This window comes from Protopterus annectens, chromosome 7.part0, assembly GCF_019279795.1.
Source record: "Protopterus annectens isolate FY-2018-M chromosome 7.part0, PAN1.0, whole genome shotgun sequence".
In the NCBI taxonomy this organism is placed as follows: Eukaryota; Metazoa; Chordata; order Ceratodontiformes; family Protopteridae; genus Protopterus; species Protopterus annectens.
In genome coordinates, this window is record NC_056739.1 from 516,579,668 (window position 1) to 516,600,489 (window position 20,822).

General features: G+C 41.3%; 1 protein-coding gene across 4 annotated transcripts in view; it reads right to left on the reverse strand.

The window, feature by feature from the left end:
• Positions 1 to 20,822, reverse strand: part of TRAF3IP3 (TRAF3 interacting protein 3) — a 967,079-nt gene that overhangs the window by 937,772 nt on the left and 8,485 nt on the right. The window lies entirely within an intron of this gene.

Genomic DNA, 20,822 nt, shown 5'->3' on the forward strand with positions numbered 1-20,822 from the left:
TGTACTTGAGAGCAGTAAATGACAAACAAAAACGGTCCCAGGACTGAACCTTGAGGTACTCCAACTGTCACTTATCTGGGGCTGGATTTGGAGTCACCTACTTTTACAGTGTGAGTTCTGTCAGTACAGCAGTTGGCAACCCATCGGGTGACATAGGGATTAATGGCCAGCTTAGTACATTTATCTATGATTCCAGACTGGCGGATGGTGTCGAAGGCCTTGGTGATGTCCGGATAGGCTGTGTGAACCGCCTTACCCTCATCCACAGCTCTGGAGACTGATTCAAAGATGTCAATCCGGTTCAGGAGACATGATCGGCCCTTCACAAATCCAAATTGGGTGGGGTCTAGTGTTTGCAGGTTGCCAATGTCTTTGTTTATAAGTTCCATGATAATACATTTCATGGCCTTGCAGATCAGGCACGTCATACTGCTGGGGTGGTAGTTCCCAGGATCCAAGGTGGATCACCCCTTGTGGACTGGGATAACTGTAGCTATGTACCACTCAGTTGGGCACGAAGCCTGAGGTGTGGCTTTGATTAGACATGGCACGTAGGTGAGGTGCCAGTTCATTTTGTAGTTCATGTAGTACACAGCCCGGGATGTTGTCTGGTCCCATGGGTGCTGTTTTCTTAGCTCTGGAGAGTGTGGCTTTTATCTGTGTGGCCATTATTACTGGAATCTGGCAATCTTTCAGTACTGAGATGGGCCCTTTAAGGGGTGGGAGGGGGTGCAGTTGGCACTGAACTGATCTGCCAGGATTTTGGCAGTATCCTTGGGATCAGTATATTTAATGTCATCCTGATGTAGCTCAGAGCAGCTCTGAGCATTGCCATTTAGATTCCTGACATAGCTATGGAGCAGATTGCAGCTGTCTTTGGCATATTTGGCTAGATTATGTTCGTAAATGGCTTTGGAGGATTTTATGAGGGATCTCAGTTTCTTAATGAGGCTGGTAAGGGAGTATTTTGCATCCTGGAAATTCCCTCTTTTCTGCAACAGTTTATTCCTTTTGTGTACAGTTTGTTTATGGCTGGGGACCACCACATTGGCTTGCTTTTCTTGGTGGGGAACATATTGGTTCTATTTGGGATGGCACGATTCATGCATGAGTGGATGTGCTCGTACAGTGCCCAGTGTAAGATTCAGCAGTCATCCTTTCAGTTCCCGTCTGCATGGGTGCCATGACGTTAGTCACGCCTGACATGTGTAGCATGAAGTTGGGTTTGGAGATGTGTGTTACGGAGATTTCCTTACTGGGGTGTGGGGGAGGGATGTGGATGTTAAGGGTGATTAGCTTATGGGTAGACCTGACCACCGATGGGGTGACCATAGGTGTGGAGCATTGATTTCCCATGTTGATAATGACCATGTCTAGGATATTGGAGCCCCTTGTGGGACTATGGGTTACTTGATCCAGGGCATTGGGAATTATGACTTCCAAAAACCGTTGGGCACACATGTTGGTACACAAGTAGTTTTGCAAGTTAATGGCAGGGTAGTGTAAGTCACTCAGTATTAGGGTGTTTGGTTGTATCATAATATTTTCCAGTATGTTTAGAAAGGTGTAGTGGGAATCTTGGGGCATGGTGGGGGATCTGTAGCAAGCTATATAATTTGGATTGCAGTCTTACCTAGTATTAGTTGCACTGGGAGTATTTTAGATGCATTCTGTTGGGCAAGTAGCCTGGTGGTGTGAATATCCTTAGTGAATATGGACAATCCTCCACCTTTAGTGTTTTGGTCATGGTTTGGTGTCCAACGGTTCTTGGAATTCAGAAATTCCAATGCCCTGGATCAACTTATCCATTGTCCCACCAGGGGTTCCAATAACCTAGACCTGGTCATTACCAACATGGGAGATAGATGTTCCACACCAGTGATCATCCCTCATTGGTCAGGTCTGACCATAAGCAAATCACCCTTGACATCCACATCCCACCCCACCCCCCCAGTAAGGAAACCTCCATAAAAAACCTCTCCAAAGCCAACTTCATGCTAAGTGACAAACTTCATGACACCCATGCAGACAGGAGCTGAAAGTTCGACTGCTGAATCCTACACTAAGGCACTGTATGAGCACATCCACTCATGCATGAATTGTGCCATCCCAAATAGAACCAAGATGCTCACCTCCAAAAAAAGGAAGCCAATCTGGTGGTCCCCTGCCATAAACAAACTATACAACAGAAGAAAGAAACTCTTGCAGAAAAGAGGAAAATCCCTGGATGCAAAAAACTCCCTTACCAGCCTCAATAAAAAGGTGAGATCCCTCATAAAATCCTCCAAAGCTAGTAACAAAAATAAAATTGCCAAAGATTCCAAAGACAGCCACAAGGCATTCTATAGTTATGTTAAGAATCTAAATGGCAATGCTCAGACATACTCTGAGTTACAATAGAATGGCATTAAATATACTGATCCCAAGGATATTGCCAATGTCCTGGCAGATCGATTTAGTGCCAACTTCACCCCCCTATCACCCCCTAAAGGGCCCATCTCAATATCAAAAGATCACCAAACTCCGGTAATCATGGCCACACAGGTAGAAACTACACTCTCCAAAGCTAAGAATACAGCATCCATGGGACCAGATGACATCCCAGGCTGTATACTACATGAACTACAAAATTAACTGGCACCTCACCTAAGTGTCATGTTTAATCATAACCTCACCTCTGGCTTCATGCCCACTGAGTTGTGCACAGCTACAGTTATCCCACTCCACAATGGGGAATCCACCTTGGATCCTGGGAACTACCGTCCCATAAGTCTGACGAGCCTGATCTGCAAGGGCATGGAACGCATTATCTTGGAACTTATAAACAAAGACATTGCCAACCTTCAAACACTGGACCCCCACCCAGTTTGGGTTCGTGAAGGGCTGATCTTGTCTCCTGAACCTGATTGACTTCTTTGAATCAGTCTCCAGAGTTTTTGACGAGTGTAAGATGGTCCACACAGCCTATTTGGACCTCAGCAAGGCCTTCAACACCATCCCCCACTCTGGAATCAGAGATAAACTTACTAAGCTGGGCATAAATCCCTACATCACTCGATGGGTTGCCAACTGGCTTACTGACAGAAACCAGACTGTAAAAGTAGCCAACTCCAAATTCAGCTCCAGACAAGTGACAAGTGGAGTACCTCAGGGTTCAGTCCTGGGACCGCTCTTGTTTGGCATCTACTTATCTGAAGTACAGGCCAACACTAAGGGACTCTGGCTAACAAAGTTCGCAAATGACTGCAAACTGGGAGCCATTATTGAATCCCCAAATGATGTGGATATTCTACAAAAGGGCTTTAAAGAAACAGATGCCTGGTGCCAGAGCCATGGGCTCAAGCTTAATGCCAAGAAATTTATAGTTATCCCCTTTAGGAAAAAACATGTACCCATGAATTACCACATAGGTAGCAGTACACTAAACACCAAAAGTGTGATGAGAGACTTAGGGACAGAGGTGGATAGTGGTCTCACCTTCGATAACCACATTGCCACAACAGTCAGGAAATCCTTCTATGTGGCACACCTCATCACTAAGGGCTTTTCATCCAAAAAAAGGAGATCATTGTCCCACTGTACTCAACCCTCATTAGACCCATTATAGAGTACAACACCCCATTTGGTATGTACCTCACAAGACATCTGCAACAGCTGGAAAGGCCACAGATATACCTCACTAAAAGAATCACAGGCCTAAAGCAGATGCCCTATGCTGACCATCTAAACAAACTCCAGCTATACTCTGTGGCATATCATCTACTCAGAGGTGATCTCTGCTTAACATACAAGGCCATGTCAAACCCTGAGCTATTGGACATGCACCACTTAAATAAATCCCAATCCCTCAGAGCCACACACTCCAGGGATCTAAACCTTGTCATCACAATGAACAAAACATGTTGGAGGGATAGGTTCCTGACCCAGAAACACCCCATACTCTGGAATAGACTGCCCATACATGTCAAGCAGAGCACCTGCTTTGTCCTCTTCAAAAGGAACCTTGGCGATTGGATGGGAGATAGGAAATTCACCCTGGGGATCACGTCAGTCACCTTGCTAGTCAGGGGTCCAGGAGAGTAAATATTGTGGGAAGAAATATCCAGGGAATTGTTATGGCTAGGCTTGTATAAGTCCTAGGGTGGTTAGACTAGCACCAACCTATGAACCTATAAGAGCTGTACCTGGTATTGCAGGGGTGTTCTCTGGAGCCTTGGATCAGGTCTCTGTTACTGCACATATATTGATGTTCTCCATTTTTAGGAGTGCCTAGTGACTGTGAATGACCACAAAAGCATTGATCCCTACACACACACACACACACACACACACACACACACACACACACACACACACACACACACACACACACACACACACACAAAGTTTCACAGTTGCCATATCAGGGATTAAAACTCCTACCTAACTAGTACATCATGCTACAGCATTACACAGTCATAGGATGCACCACCAAACTTACTGGGCTACTCACTCTTCAAAGGTGTATTTCAAATTGAATGACATCAGCAGCCCTGCTAAAGTAGGGCAATGGAAATTGTAGTGTGTGAATGGCCTCAAAAACACTGATCCCTATACAGACAAACACAAAAAGTTTTACAGCAGCTATGCCCGGAAATAGAACTCCTACCTCACTAGTACATCACACTACAGCATTACGCAGTTATTGGATGTGCCACGGAGCTTACTGGGTCACTTTTTCCTCAAAGGTATATTGCAAAGTGAATGACATCAGCAGCCCTGCCAAGGTAGGGCAATTGATATTGCAGTGAGTGTGAATGGCCTCAAAAGTATTGATCCCTACACAGACAAACAAACACAATGTTTTACAGTTACTATGTCTGGGAATAGAGCTCCTACCTAACTAGTACATCACACTACAGCATTATGCAGGTATAGGACGCGCCACGGAGCTTGCTGGGTTACACCTTCCCCAAAGATGTATTTCAAGGTGAATGACATCAGCAGGCTTGCCAAAGTAGGGCAATGGGGAGTGTAGTGACTGTGAGTGGCCACAAAAGCATTGATCCCTACACACACATAGTTACCATGTCTGGGATTAGAACTTTTACCTAACCAGTACATCACACTATAGCATTATGTAGTTATAGCATGCACCACAGAGATTATAGGGCTACTCCTTCACCAAAGGTGTATTTCAAGGTGAATGACATCAGCAGGCTTGCCAAAGTAGGGCAATGGGGAGTGCAGTGTGTGTGCATGGACCATAAACCATTCATCTGGAGGCAGACACACAACACTCTGGTACACACAGGTTTATATTTCACAGGTACGTGTATATAACTGCTAGATAAATACTGACTTGTACAGTCATGTTACACAGTTATCACAAGCACCACAGACTCTATAGTGCTGAGGGATACCAGAGACAAATGTCTACAGTGAATGACATTTGCACATCATGTGGTTTTAGCCAATTGGATGTGTGCTGGGTGGGGCAGGCCTCATGATAGGAGGCTCTTTGTCACTGTCTGTCACTCTCTTCCACACATCTCTGTATATGTAAGTTTGGCCTATTATAGTGTGTTGTCCCTGGATATATGTGTGTATTCCTATCCAGTGTATGTGCAAAGCATGACTGGTGTGCGATGTGGAGTGTGTGCACAAACATCTGTGACTGTCAGATATGTATAGTCCACTGTTGTTGCCAGACATAGGCTTCAAAGTGTGGGAGCATGCCCAGTATGACCTTTCAGTATTTTGTTGTCAGACATGGGCTTCGTTTCTCTAAGTGTGGGAGCATGCTCAGTATGACCTTCTGTACTGAATGTGTGAATCCATTCCAGGTAGGCTGTACTCCAGTGCAGGCTTTTGTGTTCTACACCTACAGACAGCAACCTGTTTCTGTGGGATATCTGTAGATAGGTTGACAATATGGGGTCAAAATGGGCAAAGGATAGTGGGATACTGTAGGTAATTGTGTCTGTGCTGCTTCTGCTACATGGTTTTCGTGTTAACAGAGATATTCAGACATATGTACTGTTTTACACTGTGATGTTTTATGTCATCAACTACTGGCAGGTATACATATTTGCTTGCAGTAATTTCCTGGGGAACACAGGGTGAATGAAGCTGTGTCCAGTATTGTGGTCTGCAGCCCACATATTCTTCAACAATCATGTCATTCTGCAGGGGAAGCTGCAGACACTTGCTGATGGGTCTTGGTAAATGGTTCACCACCTTGGTACAGTGGTGGCTGAGGATCCCATGCTTGTACATCCATCGATGTGACAGTATGGCCATATCCTGCTGTGGCCATACCTCACAGCTGTACAGATTCACAAAGGTTACCCAGAGGCAGGGGTCATATTCCTGTTCATTACCCCTTCACATTGTGGTTTATAAGCAGGTTTGTAGCCACCCATTCCTGTGTTTGCAGGCAGGGACAGTATGTGCACACAGCTGAGTTTCAGACTTCACACACTCCATAGCGTCCATGCTCCTACCCCCCTCTGTTATTCTATCCTCTTCCAAACATTATGCAAACATTATCTGATAAGTTCCCTATAGCTATCACTTCATCCCAGCAGTAATTTGGTGTTGGTCCACAGTTCATGCAGTAGGACATGGTGGACATGTTACTGGGATTTGTCGACATGACCTTGAATTTTGGGTTCTGTGGACTGTATTATGTTGTTATTTGGGAGTCCATGACATAACATACATTGGCAGTATGGGTGAGACACAGGCCTTTGGCAGAGGACTGTAGGGCATTTGGTAGTGATGCAGGCAATCTGTAGCAGGCCATTGCATTGTGTCACTCCTACAGTCCCAGACTGCAAGCCACTATATTCCCCTGGGGTGACAGGGTAGGTGTGCAAGGTGTTAATGTCAATAGTTTCTGTCATCATTGAACCACTGGTGTGGATGCTGGCAGGGTGCTGCTTACAGCTAGGGACACACCTGCATGGGACACCTCTTTAGCACACTGCATTCTGTAGCTGTTTCCATACAGAGTTGGGGATCATATTGTACTCATTTGCAACAGCAGGGATAAGACCTGTGAGGTACCTGTGGGTGATGTTGGGGTGAGCTGGGTGCATGTGTGCTATGGACACTACTTGCATCTGACTCACAGATATACGTGGGGCATTCCACATATGCTGGCTTGTGCAGGGACATCAGCAGTTTCTCAATACTTCATACCTGTGACTTTTGTGGTCTGCCAGTGTTTGGCCAGACGACATCGATATTCCATACTACAAACCCAACTAATGTGCTGTTAACCTGTATGTACAATTACAAAGGGGTGTCCATTTGACAGTAACATTTTATACACTGTCTGTCTGGGATACTTCCACCTGTGTACTGTTTGTATATCTGGGCCCACATTCATGCCATGTTCATCTTTCAGATGGTGACAGATATTACATCCACACAATTACTATGTCTTACTGGTGGAATGTGTCTTGCTGGGATGCATTGTGTTTGGCACTGCAGTTGTGAGAACCTGGCCCTGTCATTGGCAGTACTGACCAATGGCCAGCAGGACAAACCTCACCATGCCTACATGCTGACCACTCTCACAAAATATACAACACACACCAATTTAGCACACACATCCCTGCATATTGTACACATGCTACAATCTATCCTGCTACTCTGGCCAGCTCAGGTTCCAATGTTATTATACCTACACATACATGTTACTACATTTCTACATAGGATTGTGTGTGTATGTGTGTGTGTGTGGGGGGGGGGCACTTGACAACTGTACACATTTGCTATGACTGTACTGGTATTTCAGGTACTCCATTCCATTCTGTATTCTGACCTATCATGCAGACTAGAGGCATATCAGTGTACTATAGTTCTTAGGTTTTATTGACCTACATTTCAGTTTCAGACTTCTTACCTTTCAGAACTAACATCCCACTGCCTGACCTGTTGTAGTCTGTCTGGAGCGGGAGCTGTTTTCCATAGCCATCAATCAGATGCCTTAGCACAGCCTTTCTTTGTGTTTGTCTATGCCTGTCCTGCTGGCTGAGACTGTTTTTGGGTATGTGAGCCACCCTGACTGGTATGTGTGTGTTCTATGGAGACACATTTGGCCCACCACATTTCCTGCAGTGGGTTTTGTCACCTTGTCTGGTACTGGCTACTATGGTTACACCAGTATTTGTTACAGATTTCATGCTGCCACTATAGGTGTATACAATCTGCTGGCATCCCATTCAGTCACCTGATTCCCTTGCATGCTCACACCCATACCATAGATCCAAGAAACAAAACATACTACTCCATTCAGCAATTGACAGGGAGAGTGACTTACCTTGTGGCTGTGCCAGTATTGAGGATGGTGCTGGAGGACTGACTATGTCAGATGCACATAGTACACTCCCTATATATGGTTAAGCACAGGTAGTGTCATGTTTGGCATCCCTTTTACTGTATGTGTGAGTCAGAGAGAGGTGTAATTACCTGGGTTCCTACCATGTCAGTGTATGTGCTATGCATTGCTTCTTTGCCGAGGCCTGGGCATACTGGGCATGCCTCCTTCTGCCTACTGGGTAGGCTCAGATTGATCCTCCTCCAAGTCACTTTGTGCCTGTGCAGGCCTTGGCAATGGTTGGGGTCTGTGTGGCCCTGCCCCGTGCTGTTTCTGCTGCAGCTGTTTCCGCAGGATCATATTGTGTAGCATGGCACATATGATGGCAATTTGGGTACATGTAGCTGGTGAGTACTGCAAGGCTCCACCAGATATGTCCAGGCACCAGAACTGTGACTTGAGCATCCCAAACACACACTCTATTATGATTCTGGTCTGTGCATGTGCCTCATTATGGAGTTCTTATTCGGGTGTGTATTTCTGATGGGTGTCATCAGCCACGGCTCCAGTGCGTAACCAGTATCCCCCAGTAGGTGGCCATAAGGGATGCCCCCATTAACAAATCTCTGGTACAGCTGCATCATATGCCAGATGTGGGAGATGTGATAGCTTCCAGGGCAGCCAGCACACACATTCATTATAATGCCCTGGGCATCGCACATGACCTGGCAGTTGATGGAGGGGTAGCCCTTGTGGTTGATGTAGACCCTACCCCGCTCACTGGGTAGTGCTTTGATGTGTATGTGCATGCAGTCTATAGCACCCACTACCTCAGGGTTTTCTGCTATTTGGTGGAAGGGACACATATTGCTGGTCAACGCTTCTCGGGTGTTGTGGAAATATGCGTGCTCACCGGGATGTGCTGACATGGCATCCAGGAACTGGTGAAGTACCCTGGATGCTGATGCCTGTGAGATCCCCATGATATCCCCAGTTGGCCTTTGGAAGGTACCTGTGGCTAGTATTCTTAGGCCTACACATACCTTGGTACCTACTGGGATGGGTTCCCCTCTGTTGGTTCTGTGTGTGAGGCGTGGCCGGCACAACTCAACAATTTGCTGACGGATGTCCCTGTCCACCCTATTGTGCTCCATCTCCAGCTCATGTAGCTCCTGGTAGGTTACCCTGGGTCTGTACAGTCTTCTCCTTCTCCTCACTGTGGGTTGGTCATCAGCATTCTCATCCTCACCACCCTCAGCCTCTTCCACAAGTTGATTTATGAGAGCTAATGCAGCCCCTATCATTTTGTTGCTTTTGTTAGGTAAAATTTCCCCACTTGTGTACACAGGTGGTGTAGAGTTTGTGGGAAAAAACAGAGGGAAAGGTTTTTGCATAGTTTATAGCAGTGTGCTGGGCTGGGCTGCTGTCTGTTAACTGGCTGATTCTGATACACTTCACCTGCCAGCTATGCTAGTTCTCCTTGATTACCTTCCTGCTGCTGTTTTCCCTTCCCATTGCCTTCCTGTTTAAGCCCAGGGGTGCGTCGCACAAACACAGTGCTCAGATGTGAACGGAGTTGCTAGTTCCTGGTTTAATTTATATTTTTCCTTTAAAACGTGGTGCGCGGCACACACACCCGCTTAGACAATGTAAAGAGTGCTTGGCAGCTTCAGACACACCTCCTTGCTTAGCTATGCTAAGCTAAGGGCAAACCCGAGCCACAGGGCTTCAATAAGCCTGATACACCCCTCTATGATGCCAGCTAGCTATTAGGCTTGCACCATGGTCTTCCTGCACCTACATGGTTGGGTGCAGGCTAGCCATTTGGGGAAATCTGGGATTCAGTATCATTCCCCTCATTTGCATAGGATTGCCTGCTAATACCTAGTTACAAGCCTGACATTGAGACTTCCCCCTTAGCAACCACTATTCACTGGCCTTGTTGTCTTCTGCCTGCCATTGACTTTAATGGCAAAATTGTGATTTTGCAGGGAAAGCTTTTTTCAGGGTTTTTCTGTTATTTTCCAGTCATTCCCATTTGTGTGCCACTGCCATATGCTTAAATGGCCAAAACCAGCCAAAAAAAAAATAAAAGTTATTTTTTTTATTTTTGCAACTGTTTTCCATGCCAATGGCCATATATTTGGCCATTGGCATGCTTTACATGTTATATACACCCTTTATTTGGAGCTGTCATGGCTCCATTTTGTAGTTTGCAGAAATGAACTCGGTTACTAACCAAGTACATTTCTGCAGATTACACTAGTTCTCCACAGATGACTGACAGCTTCCTGGATCACAAATTCACCTCATTTGCATGGTTTTCATCTGCAAATGGGGTAATTTGCATACAGGAGCTGTGTTCGTGCAGGAATAATGCAGGAGCGCTCGTGCACGTCCCAGGAGCTTGTTCCTGGATCTCTCGGCGGCCATATTGCCTCCAGCAGCTCCTGCACTACTCCTGCATGCCATGCAGAGCTTGCTGAATCCCGGGGCAAGTTTTTACATTTGTTGGATATGAAGTTTTAGATGTGCTGTAGTTTGACTAAATGTGCTTTAGATCAAGTTTTTAGTATCTGTTGTATATGAAGTTTTAGATGTGGTGTAGTTTGACTAAGTGTGTTTTAGATTCAGTTTTTAGTATTTGTTGTACATGAAGTTTTAGATGTGCTATAGTTTGACTAAGTGTGTTTTTGGTTCTGTTTTTAGATAATTTGTGATTAGATGCCTAGGAATATCTTATGTGCTGAGCTTGCATAAGATCTGTAAACAGTAGTTCTGCAATTACTTACAATGGATTTGACACTTAATTTTACCCCACATTAACAGCCATCAATAGCTAGAGAACAGTGACAATAAAACAGTTGGTGTAGGACACATAGGCTAGAGTTGTAATTCGTTCAATCACCGCAGGCTAGAGTACATCTGGGTTAGTCAGCCTAAAAACATACTGAACCAGTAAAAAAGCTGGGGGGATTATTGCTGAAAACAAACCATCTGTCTCAAAATGAAAAAGCAGTATCAAAGGCAAACCAAATATTGGGTTATATACCCAACAGAGTAGCAACTAGAGGCAGGACAGTGACCATACACCTACGTCAGACTGATTAGGCCAAAACTGCTGTGCCATATGCAGTTCAGAGGGCTTGTATAGGAAGGCACATTATAGTGCTAAAGAAAATACAGAAGAAAATGGCCAGCATGGTTATTGTAACTTATATATTACAACAGGTTAGGGGAGCTAACCTTTTTTTTCCAAAGAGACATGGGGGTAATGATATGTGTATGTAAGATGTTAAGGAGTAAGTGTGATGGAACTGCATTAAAATCAAGGACAGGGATGGACTGAGGGGGCATACTTGCAGGAAAAGAGAACACAGTTTGTTTTGGTTTTTCATAGAGGGGATGAGAGTCTGAATAGAATATCAAAATAGATGGCAAAAGCTTACAGGGGTGGATCCTTTAAAGCAGAATAGTGTTTTTGGAGGGATGGGATTAAGTGGGACCAGGGTGACAGCTGGCTTAGGTTAACTGTAACCTTCAGACAAAACAAACTGACTTACACTCCTTGCTTCAGTTAGTTTATGTAGTATATTTAATGCAATTCATGTTAAATCATATTTGTTCTGCTCTGCTTTACTCACTATTTCTAAAATAGTGCTCATTTATAGGTGAGGTTGCCTATCTTTCCACTCTGTATAGACCATGAGTTCAATGCCTAAATACTATATTACAGTGATATATTAATTGCTTTGTGAGTTGTAGATTAGAGTGCATCTGAATTTCTTCTACCTTTCTGATGTTGGTATTTGAGCTATAGAAATAGATGCCTTCTCTAGGTTTATCTTATATTGTAGCCCAGATGAATGTCCATGAATTGCTTGTAAGAGTTCTCTAAATATCAAATCATTGTCATATAAGCTGTATTTATTCTTCGCCAATGTTTTCTCATTATGTCTAATTTGGTACAGTTGTTTAAGCTGTAGATTTTTAATTGTTTTCATTGTATTATTTTCAAAGATTGTAAAATTATTGTTCATAAAATGTTTTTGTAGTACTTTGGAGCTTTTCTCTTTGGGCCTCTGCTGAAAATGAACATTTACCCAGTCAAATTTTCCCGGTAATCAAAAGTCAATAAACAAATAAGGGTAATAAGGCACTTAGAGGTGTGAATGATGCAGATATTACTGTATATCCAGTGATTGTAAGACACCCACTGTTCAGACTTTTGTCTTGGTCATGTTTTAATATTTTTACCATGCACACCAGCTTTTGCATTATTGCACACACACACACACACACACACACACACACACACACACACACACACACACACACACACACACACACACACACACACACACACACACACACACACACCTCTCTCTGTCTCAGGGTAACTGTCTTGGGTTATGAAAGTGGTTAAATTATATTACAGTTGAACTTCAGCAGGTCAACTGTAATATAATTCCGGACTTCTTCCATTTCTTCATGGTTGTGTAACCATGGAATTAGTTTATCTAAGTTCTGGGGAAGAGGGGGTGGAGCCTCAAATTTGGTGTATAAAAGCAAAAGTTTTCACAGTTTTTGGTGATTGCAAATTTTTATTTGTGTTTGTGATAATTTCTTTTCGGTGTTTTTAGTTTTGATTTATATGATCACTGATGACCTTTCTTGATGCGTTTTCTTTTGATGAAAGTCCAATGCAGTAATTAAGAATAGATGCATATATGCATTGTTTGAAATACAGGTCTATATTACTTCATCAAAGTTTTATTTCTGTGAATACCAAATCATTGACCCCTTTACATTGAACATCCATTCATTGAATGTTCACATCAGTGAATGGCTTTCATAGGGACGGGAGTTAGTTGGCCATCATTAATAATTTGCCCTTTTCCCCACAGATTCTATATCACGTTATCGAAAATTAAAAATGTCAAACATCAAAAGAGAAAAAGTGCCGAAAACTCGAAGTTCTGTTTTTTGATATCGCAGTACAGTGAAGATTGGGATATTTGCCCTTTCCTCACTGTAGTGTGATCTCAGAGTTGGAATATATACTTAGCGGGGGTGTGGGGGGCACAGCCCCCTATAATACAGAGTTCTAGTTTTGGCATTTTCATTCTTTTGAACATTCGACATTTTACATTTTAGATTATATGATATAGACGCTTTCTCCACTGTATTGTGATCTCGGAATTGGTATATGTATGTGTGTGTATATATATATATATATATATATATATATATATATATATATATATATATATAAGGAGGGGGGTGTAGTTTAAATAATGTAGCATGTGTGATGATGGCTATGGGGGGACAAGTAATTCCCTTCCCTATGAAAGCCATTCGCTGATGTGATCATTCAATAAATGGATGTTCGATGAAAAGGGGTCGATGATTAGGTACTTGTGGAAATAAAACTTCATTGAAGTAATATAGACCCATGAAATACATATATAATATGTGTGTACCTGTGGGATTATATACAAGTATATATATATATGATGGCCTGGGGTTTAATTAATGAAAATCTGATACTGCATATTTGGGAATCGCAATGTGAGTTACCCTACTCCAGAGAACCAAATATTATTACACCCCAGATGTAGTCATAGGATCAAAAGAGTTATGAGATAATTGGGCTATTAGGCCATTTCTGACTTGCCAGTTCCAGTCCTTGGACCTTGCCTCTCTTTTGAAGGAGGGTCAGGTCAGTCATACCTGGGATGAATTTATGAATTCCCATCAAGTTTGTCAACCTCCTTTTTAAAGACAGACAGTGTATCACACTGCTTAACTTGGAGAGGAAGTTTGTTCCAGAGAAGGTGTAAGACCTGTGTGACAAATGTATCCCTTCACTTTGTCTTATTTATTTGTTGGAGTAAATTTAGAATATTGGCACTAGTGCTACTTGGACATTTTGATTTATTGTGGTATTAGAGTTCTTGGAACACTGGATCCCTTGTAGCCCTATAGCAATACTACATCTATGTGCTCCCTTACCATTTTTCCAACATGCATTGCTTTCTTTATTGGGTTATCGATATTTCCCATATCCCTAGTTGCTATTCATAAACCCCTTCCATATCATTCCTCCTGCCTGACCCTCCCTATTACTTCTATAGTGGTATATTCAAGGAGTCTTTGGCTAGGTCTTATTGAGTTATTATTACCCCCAATGGCAGTGATTTGCTACTCTATCTGTTGGCCGGTTATCAAGGGGCATACTGATATTTCTGTACCTGTCAGTCATGGAAATTACTAAACTAAAACCTTTCTATGGTGTTTCCCTCACTATTCCCCTTAGCTTCTCTTTCTTAGGTATTACATACTTTCCCAGTTAACAAATCATAAGCAAGAAAACAAGCAAAATAATATGTTGCCTTAACTTTCCTGTCCACAGGGACTTTCCAGCACCCAACAGGAATAGAGTAGGGTCTCCCAGTCTTCCATTCAAGAATATTCAGCAAATAAGTTTGTGATTTGCTGATTCCAAACATGGGATAACACATTTGGCTTTGCAGGGCAAAACAGGGAAGACCACAACTGTACATGGCTTCAATGACATCTCCTTCCTTCTTTTCGGATGCCACTGATTGCACACGTTATAGTGAAGGCACATATTGTCTCCATCCTTCTTTCCTGGTTGTTTGTTATGATGACAAGCTGCATGATGCCAAAATATTGGACAAGCCCCATCTCCATTGTCAAAAGCATCCAGGAGATTTCTCTAAGTGGAATTCGGCATGTTAGCATAGAAAATATAGTACCTAGTAATGCACAAAACCATATATAGCCACTCAGAAACATTTATGTATTGCTAGTGATGCAGTATACTCCCTTATGCAGTGGCTGATGACAATAATGCAGCATCTGAAAACAGTGGTAGAATACTGTTAAAATGTTGCCCATAGCCAGATTCTTGCTGTTATTGAACTTGATTTTGTGCAACTCAAGGCCTATTCCTGATTCCTTAACACCTTAAGAGGGGCACTGGTTTACTCACCTAACAAGGTCAGATATTTGTTGAGTGAGTGTTTCACATGATCAGTGAAGCAAGATTACTAGGCTTTAGTCAGATAAGGGCCACCAGCCCTGCTAACAGTGCAACATTTGTCTTTGTCAAGTAATGATAACAGCAGTAGTGACCAAGATGATGGAGAGGGTCTGTTCTTCCCCCATGGCTGCATAATGAAGTACATGGTACCTAAAGCAAAATGCAACATTTGGCACAGATCTATGCATTTTGAAAATGCAAAGTTTGCAGGGTCACACAGAGCAAAGTGATGCAACCATTGCAGGCTATGTAGTGCAGTGTACAGTATGTGTTTACACTGTGCATCAGACACCACTACATAGCAATACAGATGCAAAGGTGTCATCCAAGCATATCATTATCACTTAAATAGGTGCAGAACTGTAGCTTGTGCATATCACCAAACTGGTGCCCTTCAACTCAAAGATGAGGAATCTGGGTCCACATCCAGCAGTTCCAGTGGCATCTCTGCCATAGTGTTATTGTCCTTTCCTGGTTGGGGGCATGTTGCCATATTCTGTATTTATTTGTCCATATGCAAAATGCTCACACCCTCAAAGGCTGGCACCAAGATACAAACATCCCCAGATGTTTCAGTAGTATTATAGTTAAATATGTTCCCTTATCCTGGACACTGGAATGCACGTCTTTAGCCACAGTGCCACCTGTGAAAGATACAGCTATTATCAATAAGGTGTAAGCTGCCATCACTGATGGATCAGTGATAGGTCTATATTAGATAAACAAAAGTTTATCTTACCGAACGCTAACATGAGCGAAAATCCCAGAATTCGAAACCAGAATTGTGAGATCGCAGTTCAGTGAAGATGGGAATATTTGCCCTTTCCTGACTGTAGTGCGATCTCGGAGTTGGAATATATATTTAGTGGGGGGTGTGGGGGGCACAGCCCCCCACAATTGCAGTTTTGAGTTCCAGGATTTTCGATATTGTCAGCATTCGGTAAGATAAACTTTCGTTTATCTAATATAGACCCATCAGTGATATATGTGCATGTAAACTGAAATCAGAAATAATATATGCTGCATGGTTGTGTGTGCCTAAAAAGTGCTAGTTGCATGCAAAACCTGTCACTCTTAAGTGCTTAGAAAGGAAACGTACTGGATATGTGAAAACAGATCATGTATAGTTAGGCTATGTATCTCTTTATTAAAGCAATACGTGTAATATTGGTCAAGTTGATCTTTGTGAGAGATTTCTGCTATCATGCTGTCTCAGCCTAGTACAGAAATACCCACCATGGATGGGTTGTGGAGTTCATGTAATAACAAGGATACAAGAAAGACCTCAATCTCTGTGAACTGCCTAGTATAATTATGACACACTTTCTTTTGCAACACATAGAAAACAATGTGATAATAGGGTAACCTGGAGGAAGTGAAGAAGGGAGAAATTCTTAGCAGACTATGATAACTGACCCTCTTGTCAGTATTGTTTGAATATGGAATTATTGTTAAGTTCTGCATTCCATTTAATTTGACCCACTACAGAGGCACAATGATAACTGCCATTGCGATTTGGTAGTTTTACCATGTATGCGACAAAAGACACATAACCTTTGCCTGCAAGTGATGACACACAGCCCTTAACATCTGGGTAGCCACAGGCCCTACACCAGTGGACCTTCTACTGTCACAATTGGTGGAAGAGGCTATTGAATGCCTCCTCCTATCACAACTTCAGAGAATGGAGTCCCTCTTAGACAACAATGCCAGTGCAGTCCAAAAGGGAAAATTATTCATTGATCTCTCAGCAGAAACCGAGCAGTGAGAAAAGTAGGCAACTCAAAGACAGAACCACATTTTAGCAGTTTTAGTTTATATATATTTTTTGTTTAATAATCATTTTAAATATACACACCTGTCTGTGTTTTCCTAATCTACACACATACATGCATTTAGGCAATGCATTAATCTATAATTCTGTGTTGTTGGTGCCAGACATATTTCAGCCAGTCATGAGTTTTGTCTCTTGTCTGGTCACCATATGTATATACAATTAGCCCCTAGGGAGTCCTTGTCTTATTTGCTTTATCAGGGGATCTAACAATGTACATCTACCACAACATGAGGCAACAGCACATTTTGTCAGTCATTCCTCCATGGTTTGGTTACATGTACCACTGGTGTCACAACACAATTCAGGGTATGTTCCTAGCACACTACCTAACTTGTAGCTGGGTATTTTTTTTCCTTTCTATATCTATTTTTTTATGCTATATTTTATTTTATCTTCCAAATGTGTTAATACTGCAGATCTTAAGCTGCTATTATTTATAGTTAGTTTGTGTAGACAATATGTGTGTTATCAAAAAACAGGTACCGCATTCAGAACAGTTGCAGGTATATGCAGAAAAGTCCTGTCTCACATTCTGTCACTTGCACTATTCCTTGCTGTCTTTTTTCAGTTATGACTTACCTCCTTTCATTGTACAGTCTGATTATGTTTAGTTGTTTGCAAAACTCCTCCTTCCTGCTTTATTCTGAAACCACCTGAGCAAATCACCCCCCTGGCATCTTATCATACAAGGCTTGGGCAGTAGAACAATATTTGCCTTCGAATCCTGGATTACATATCTTCCTTTTTTTGTTTTATATACTGACTTTTAAAATCACCTTTGGGTATCAATGTATATGTATAATCTATGCATGTTGTTTAAGTGTAAAACAGGAACAAAAGCTTATGATAATGGCTCATAAATAAATACACATTTGTTAACCAGGTAGGCCTACTGGATACACAGTCCATTTTTTGGAGCAACTCAGGTGTAATGTCTGGTAAAATGACTTGCTCAAGATCATACAGTAGGCAAATGAAGGCTGAAGGAATCAAACTATGTACCAAATGAACTACAACTCACAGCCTTAACCATTTGCACCAGCTGCCAGTAGAAAAATCTTGCCACTGAACCACCATTGTAAATCAAATCCATATCTATCTTTCTATTTCTAGCACAAACAGCAAGCAAATGCATTTCATTAGATGTTTTATCTATAAGAATTTCCAAACTGTTCAGCATTACAGGAGTTTATATTGAAAAGGTAATCCAAGCTATTTGATGCAGTGTGTTTGTGTATTTTATTCTGTTGTGTAGTCTATGCAAATAATGGAAGTAATCAGCTGTCAAAGCTACATGTAGCTTCACCTGAGAGTGTGTGTAACATGTCTACTGTAACAATAAGCTGTCAATGCACTAACATAACATGCGTGTTTAACATAACAGAAATTTAATCTGAACCCTCCGTGACATTAAATAGAAGGAATTATACTAAGTTTGCTAAGTAAACACAGTCCCTGGAATTCAGACAAATTCTGTCCATTAGTACTAATTGGCAAAAATGGGTTAGTAAATTAGTATAACAGAGAGAATCTATCATTTAGAAACAATGATTTGATCAGTGTGCTCTCTGACTTGACAGCACTAGAGATCTTCCTGCTTATTCAGACATTGCAGTAACATAGGTACCCTCCCTATAACTCACACAGAAAGAGGCACACACAAGCATGTGCACATTCAAAAACCTCTGCATATGTATACTCACAAATTGAGTATATCTAAACAATCCTACCTTAGTTTGTGATTTACTGTGGAGTTAACTGGCAAGAGAAGTTTTATTTGAATTTATATTGTATTTGTTATCACTGTTTTTAACTAGGTAGGAAGTTTGTAAGTAGGAAGGGATAGCTTGTTAACAATATTTACTTTGATTCATATTTTGTTGTTTCACTGCTGGTTGTTAGAAAGGGATAGGTTTTAGACAGGCAAGCTGTAGCCACCCCATGGGGCCTAGACAGCTATAAATTCATACAGATTGCAGAGAGGAAAATCCTGAGCATATCTAAAGAATCTATCTTGGACTGTGATTTATTGAGCTTTACTATAAAAAGAAGTACGACTTTTGTCTGTCTTGCAGAACTTATTTGGTCAGAACAACTTTACTGCACTTAATTTATTATTTTGTTGCATATTGCTGGTGTGATTTTTTTGTCATAGAAGTTGATTTCAGTTCTCTTTGAATTGCGTGGTTACTGTTTTTGATTATTCTTTTTTTTTTTACAATATTTTATTTGTTTGAAGCTGAATATGGATTCCTTAAATGAGTATGCAATTAATTTGCTAATGCACAAATATCTTGTACAGTGTAATAAATGCTATGCATATTTAAAGGTAACATCTAATAACACTGGTGATCTGTGTTCCTCGTGTCAAAATTTGGATGTTTTGCTTACCATTGTTAGAAGTAAATCGAGACTTAATGATGTTGATTGCACTTGTACAATTGGCACGGCTTGGAGAACTGTTGTTTCATATATTAATGACTGGACTGATGAAATAAATAATGTTAGGCATAGACCAAACAGAAAACATTTAGAAAATGATGCATCTATTGTCTGCAAAGATCATTCAACTCCTATGAAACAGGACAATGCCCCTGACAACTTTGCAATTCTGGATGCAAGTATTCGGCAATCTGAGGATCCATCACAGCAATAACGATACTTAGTATCAAGATATAACAGCACTAATACAGCAAAAACCATTATTAAATGTCACTTCTAAGCATAGCAAAAACTTCCAGGAACCACCACAGCAAAACCGATACTTTGTATCAAAATATAACAGCATTAATACGGCAAAAACCGTTATTAAAAGTCACCGCCACTTGTAGAATTCAGTAAAATATATATCTAAATATATAACTATAACTAGGTCTTGTCCCTACTATTTCTCTTATAGTTATAGTTATCGTAATGATAAATCACTTAAAAGATTACTATGCTATAATGACAAGAATAACTATAGACCAAAGATTTCATCTAGTAGACAGGGAACATTCCCTTGTCGAGGATGTAATCAATGTCCTTATATGATGGCAACTAATGAATTTGTGCATCCAGACACGGAGAGAATTTACTACTTTAAACATTATGCTGACTGTAAAACTAGAGACATAATATATCTTGCAAGTTGTCAGAAATGTTATAGCTTCTACTTAGGTAAAAGCAACAGAATACTGAGAGAAAGAGTAAGAGAACACATATATGCTATAAATCGTGAGGACAGTACTAATGCACTAGCTGAACATGTTTTAAATAATGGTTTGGATCATAGATTTAAGTTTTTAGTCATTGAAATAGTGTCTAAAAGTAATAGATTAGGTAATATTAGAAATTATACTGAACAGGAAGAAAATAGGTGGATTATTCGTATGCAGTCCGATAAAGGGAAAGGTTTAAATGGTAGGGTAATAATAAAGCCATTTTTGAGAAATAGGCCACTGAAACACAATTTATGATACCATATTTATTTTAGTGTTTTAATGTCTTATATTGATGTATTTTTATTATATATATTTATTATATAATTCTTATTGATTTAATGTGGGTGATATATTTAATATCATATTCATATTTATATTTATATTTATATAGGTATTAAATGTTAT